The sequence below is a fragment of the Centruroides vittatus genome, unplaced genomic scaffold (genome assembly GCF_030686945.1).
Source record: "Centruroides vittatus isolate TY-2023 unplaced genomic scaffold, ASM3068694v2 contig_2768, whole genome shotgun sequence".
In the NCBI taxonomy this organism is placed as follows: Eukaryota; Metazoa; Arthropoda; class Arachnida; order Scorpiones; family Buthidae; genus Centruroides; species Centruroides vittatus.
The window spans coordinates 14,662-21,173 of NW_027121756.1; positions in this window are offsets into that span (position 1 = coordinate 14,662).

The window sequence follows — 6,512 nt, forward strand, 5'->3', positions numbered from 1 at the left end:
AAAGTCACCTAATTTACTTAAATTCAGTTCATTATACAACTGTCGATACTCTTGCCTTCCTCAGTTTCCTCAAACAAAATTCGAAAACTTCAATTAATCCTATAAATATTTAAGCGCCATTACTATTCGAATGATATATTATTATATCAAGCTGAATTTTACATAATTTGTAACTGTAATTACAAATATAACTGAAAAATATTTTCGATATAAACACTAGGCCATAATTATCAAAACAAAATTCTTCAAGTATAAATTTTTCGAACATTTTCGATCGAGTAATACGTAATAATAGTTTTATCTATTAATCTTGTTATATTCTACTTTCTATATTCATATCCATTTAGTTTCATCTAATTACACTTAAAATGTAAAAAAATCTACCAACAAATTAATTTGCTGATAAAGGGACTACTTGCTAATTGAACTTTGTATTCTTCAGTGGCGTGCCGTGACATTTGATGATAGGAAAGCTGTGTTTCTGTAAGAAGCCGACTTTCAGGGGCAATGAATTAATTGAGCGTCAGAACCCGTTCGTATTCGTTTGTTCGATAAGCCAGTAAAAACCGTATACTTCTTTAAATCTATTTTAATAGATTATCTGACGTACTTATGAATAAAAAAGTTCAATATAATTATTAGATTCAATAAATTTCCTATGCCCTCTAAATGCCAATTCTCGCTTTGAGAAAAAACATAAAACATCTATTAATTTAGATATATCTATTAATCGTAATTATCTTGTTATAATTTTCAATATTTATTTTATATTGTCTACCAATGTTAAATTCTATTCCCCTTTGATTTCCAAATTGCTTCAATTTTACGAAAGAATCGTCATTCGTCATAAGTTTTATCGTCAAATGTGAAAATTTTTTGTTAACGTATTTATATTTAATTTAGGCATTGGTCTTTCTTTTTTAATAATGTTCTCTTTTTCACTATATGGTCTTAAGTCAAAACTTTTTTAAAATAAATTTTTGAATCACTAGCCACGATATAAAGGCTAAAATTAAAATTATCAGAAAAACTTTTCTGGTAAAACAAAATGTGTGACGAATATACATACCTAGTACAAAAAATTCTTCAATTGTATGAATATACTTTTAAAGAAACTTATAATTAAATATAACTTTGTGAAGAAACGTACATAAAAATAACAAAATATTCTTTACTTTTTAAATCTTAAAACAATCCACTTAGTGAAATACTGTAGCTCCCTACAAGTGGCTAATGAATGAAATCAGAGACGGTCCAGGTAGGAGTGTCCGTGCCAAATTCCGAGGGTGCCGATACCGGTCAATGTCAAATGCCTGTTTTGTCGCGTCACTTGTATATATCAAAGGACGCGACGAGGTTGTTGTAGATTTTAAACGTTTCTTACCACAGCTGTAAAAATCTAAGTATGTTAAACTTAACAGATTGTCCGTCGTTCGTTTTCTAACTAATTCGTTTTAGTATCGAGTGTTCACGGAAATTTCCAAAATTTACAACTTTTCGGTCACTCTTGTTGAACTGAAGAAATTTCTGTCTTTATTACATCTAATATTACGAAGAGATTAAACCCCATTGTACTCGGCAAAAGATTGGTTCGGTTAAGCTTCTGTTTAAGTAAAATTTCGGCTTTTTCATCGGGGTTTTATTTATGTTTCTAATTCCCTAATCGCTTAATTATTTAACTACTTCTTAAATAGAAATAAGTCGAAACTAGTTACTTTGTACTTGGATATCTCTAGTCTTGGGAATGAAGTGAAAAGAAATTTTTATGACAACGGATATATAAATCGTAAATTTAAGGAAAATAAATTCTAGAGCTTTTTTTGTACCATTGTACGTCTCATTCATTAAATTTGGTTGTAAATGATGCAGCCAAAGTAACAGTTAATTTTTTAACACTGTATTAGAATTGTACACGTTTTTTTCTGCATCCCCTTACAGATGGGACATACTAAATCGTAATATCACCGGTTTAACATTGAATTTTGTAAGTAATATAAGATGGGAGAGCAGAATAAACGCGGGATAAATGTATCAAATATTTTAATGGATTTTTTTTAAACTACTGTCAACTGTACAAAACTATCATAAAAACATGCCAGTAAACTCCTATCAGTTGGGTTAAGTTACAAATCTAGTCTAGGGTGGGCAAACTTTTTTATAACATGGGCCAGAATAAATTTTACGTTTTTTCCGCGGGCGGTAGTAGTTAATTGACGCCTTCTTGTGACTTGTAATTTTTTTAGTCTGCAAATATGAAATAAATAAATAAAAAGTTAATTACTACATTTATTTCTCTTATCGTTTTCGAAAACTACAAAGAGTTGGAAAAATAACTATTAATTAGTTATTTTTCCAATTTAATAATCTATTAAAGATCTCGCGGGCTGGATAGAAACTTTTCGCCAGCCGTAGCTGGCCCGCAGGCCGGGGTTGTCCGCCGTTGATCTAGTCTGCTCATGATTCACATAATCGGGCGAGGGTGGCCGAATATCTAGCAGGCGGCTAACAGCCTACAACCGCTCCGGGATATAAAGTAGGACTCTTTATGCGTGTGTCGCTTTTACCAGCTAAATCGGGTGAGGTTAGTGCTCTGTAAACCGCATGTGACAATGCCTATATAATCTGGCTGATTGGAAACTGACCCGGTTTCGACACTCCTTCCGCCACCGAATCATTCGAATATACGATAGCAATCTTATCGTTTTTTTCACATGTAGTATAAAAATTTGTAAAAGACACATAATGCAGTTATAATAAAATATTAATTTTAATTAATGCAAAGTACTAAAATATGAAAATGCAAAATATGAAAATTTATATTTTATAAAATACAAGGGAAGGTCATTGAAAATTGGAATCGGCGCTTCCATCGCTTCTAATGACGGCACGCCACTGGTATTCTTCTTTGACGTAGTTCTAGGTTTTAGCACTAAATTGGTAGACATGTCTAAATAACACGCTTATAAACGCTAAAAACCATAAATGTTTCGAAATTAGAACTAGATAATTATATGCACAAATAAATTAGTACACCTTTTTTTTTAAAAAAAAACTCTTTCCGCCCTGCGAGCACTAAGAGGGCCTGTTTTAGTAGGCCCATTATGGGTTCGGCCAGGCCCACAATGGGGCGACTGAGTGGTGAGGGACGGGGCCCGACATATCCGAACGGACCGCCACCCAAAAATTCCTGGGGATTTTTCGACCCGTTCGGATTCGATCCCGGGTCCCCCAGAGCAGTAGGCTGCCACCTTAACCGCTCGGCCATCCGGCCGCAAATTAGTACACCTATAATACATGCCTTCATTTATATCCAAACAAAGATCAGTTCTCGCTAATTGTCGAAAATGAATTATTTTTAACTTTTCTTTCTGTAAAGTAGCATATTCTGAAAAACAAGTTCTATATTCAGAGTAAAATTTCCACCTTTTATCCGTTAAAAACAACGCAAAATGTATGAATCCACGTAATAAAAATTTATCGCAGTGAACTTCGAAAAAACGAGAAACACAGAAAAACCAAACCGCACTCTATAAATATTTCCCGCCAATTGATTCATATAGTGATGCTCCTTGAAAAATTTATCACATGACGAAAAGTTTTAGAATAAATGCTGAAAGTTTTAAAAAATTCTTTCGTGAAACCCGATGAATTTAATTAATACACAATAACTAAATCTGTTTAATAAAGATTAATAATTTACCGCTATAATTATGCAAATTAGATATAAAAAAGATCACTGCGCAAATTCTCCTGCCAACTATACGTCATGGGAAAACTTACGATGTCAAATGGATTGAAGCTTTCCCACTAAACACTGAAAATTTTATATAATTATTTAATTAATCCAGTCAAATTTAAATAATATAAAATGTCTAGATCTGTTTAATAAAGATTAGTAATGTACTATCACTAATATGCAAATTAGATATGACAAAGATCAATGTGGGAAAATTCCCGCCAAGACAAAAATAGCTTTCGGTCACATGATCACCAAGAAATACGAAGAAATATGTCTAAAGTTTAATATTTGTGTACATATTAATAAATTTTAACTAATATCATCGTTTAAAATTTAATGTTTCTGTAAAAATGAGTAAACTGTAACAAATTTCATCAAAGACAACAGAATAATTTTCAGCTTATAAAAACTCTACAATAAATGATTATTTCTTCGAAATACGTCGATATGCACGAATAAATAATAGATATGTAATAATGCTTTTATCCAGTTTAAGTGGATATTGTAAAAATTAAGCTATTTAATTTGTTTGGCCTTTATAATTTAGTTTCCGAATATTTTACTGTGAAATTCCATTTACTAAATAGAAACAAAGACAAGCTTGTCTTTGTTTCTATTTAGTAAATGGAATTTCACAGTAAAATATTCGGAAACTAAATTATAAAGGTCAAACAAATTAAATAGCTTAATTTTTACAATATCCACTTAAACTGGATAAAAGCATTATTACATATCTATTATTTATTCGTGCATATCGACGTATTTCGAAGAAATAATCATTTATTGTAGAGTTTTTATAAGCTGAAAATTATTCTGTTGTCTTTGATGAAATTTGTTACAGTTTACTCATTTTTACAGAAACATTAAATTTTAAACGATGATATTAGTTAAAATTTATTAATATGTACACAAATATTAAACTTTAGTCATATTTCTTCGTATTTCTTGGTGATCATGTGACCGAAAGCTATTTTTGTCTTGGCGGGAATTTTCCCACATTGATCTTTGTCATATCTAATTTGCATATTAGTGATAGTACATTACTAATCTTTATTAAACAGATCTAGACATTTTATATTATTTAAATTTGACTGGATTAATTAAATAATTATATAAAATTTTCAGTGTTTAGTGGGAAAGCTTCAATCCATTTGACATCGTAAGTTTTCCCATGACGTATAGTTGGCGGGAGAATTTGCGCAGTGATCTTTTTTATATCTAATTTGCATAATTATAGCGGTAAATTATTAATCTTTATTAAACAGATTTAGTTATTGTGTATTAATTAAATTTATCGGGTTTCACGAAAGAATTTTTTAAAACTTTTAGCATTTATTCTAAAACTTTTCGTCATGTGATAAAATTTTTCAAGGAGCATCACTATATGAATTAATTGGCGCCAGATTTTTATAGTGTGCGGTTTGATTTTTCTGTGTTTCTTGTGTTTTCGAAGTTTACTGCGATAAATTTTTATTACGTGGATTCATACATTTTGCGTTGTTTTTAACGGATAAAAGGTGGAAATTTTACTCTGAATATAGAACTTGTTTTTCAGAATATGCTACTTTACAGAAAGAAAAGTTGAAAATAATTTATTTTCGACAATTTGGGAGAACTGGCTTTTGGATATAACATGGATATAAATGAAAGTATGTATTATTGGGCTACTAATTTATTTGTGTTTATGTGTATTGTTGTACTGTAACTTGCTTTGTTTTACTATGTTAGAGAAAGTAGGACATAAAACTGTCGGCTTTTTCAGAGTGAAGCGGACCCTCTCAGTGAAGTGTGTTTTAGGGAAGTTGTGCTTTTTTTTCTGATGCATGCCAATGGTGAAAATTGTTTTTAAAATTAAATATCGGTCAATGACGATAACATATGTTATAAATGTGAAGATGAATATAAAAATATTTCTACATTTTTTTATTGTTTTGTTGTTTCTTAAAGTTTAATTTATTTAAATTTATTATATGTAAATTAAGTTTATTTACAAAATGCTAATATTTTAATCCGCTTTAATATTTCGGTGTAAATTTGAACAACAAATTTTAAAATTTTAAATAAAAGATATACTGAAATTTTCTTTTATTTACAATGATTACGTCACTTCTACAGAAAGTAGAACACGAGACGACCTTCACCCACATTTCAGTCTGGAGGGGAAAGGTCGCCAGGCGTCGTAGTTGTAAACGTGACAACCTTTACGTCATCTATTGTTGTGGATGAAATTCGTTAACTGTCAATTACATTTTCTTGAATTTGATTCGCAGGTTGGAAAAACTCGTCATGACTTAAATGCCTAAAACTTTAAAAAATTATATAAAATTGAAAATAAATTCAAAAGTTTTGAAAAAATCGTATTGGATGGAAAATCAAAAAAGAATTTAATATAAATTTGAAAAAAAAAATTTTAGCAAAAAATTACCGCGAAAAAAATTCATATATAAAAAAATTATGTGACAATAAAGAACGATTTTTTCTTTACAAGACGTAACTGTTTAAAATTTTTTTTCCTAAACGGAAACGAGAAAAACGCGTGGGAAAATTCTTTAAAAAATTTCCCACGATTTATCTCCACAACTAACTGGTAGCGCCGCGTCCGACTGTTCCACTGTTAAGAGGTTAATGTATTTTTTCGTACATAATGGGCAATCGGAACAAATGACTAATCGGAACAACCCCAGTCCCCAATTGATTTCGATTTTCGTCTCTCTACTGTACGTATACATATATATATATATATATATTATATTCATTTTTTTAGGAGGGGTGA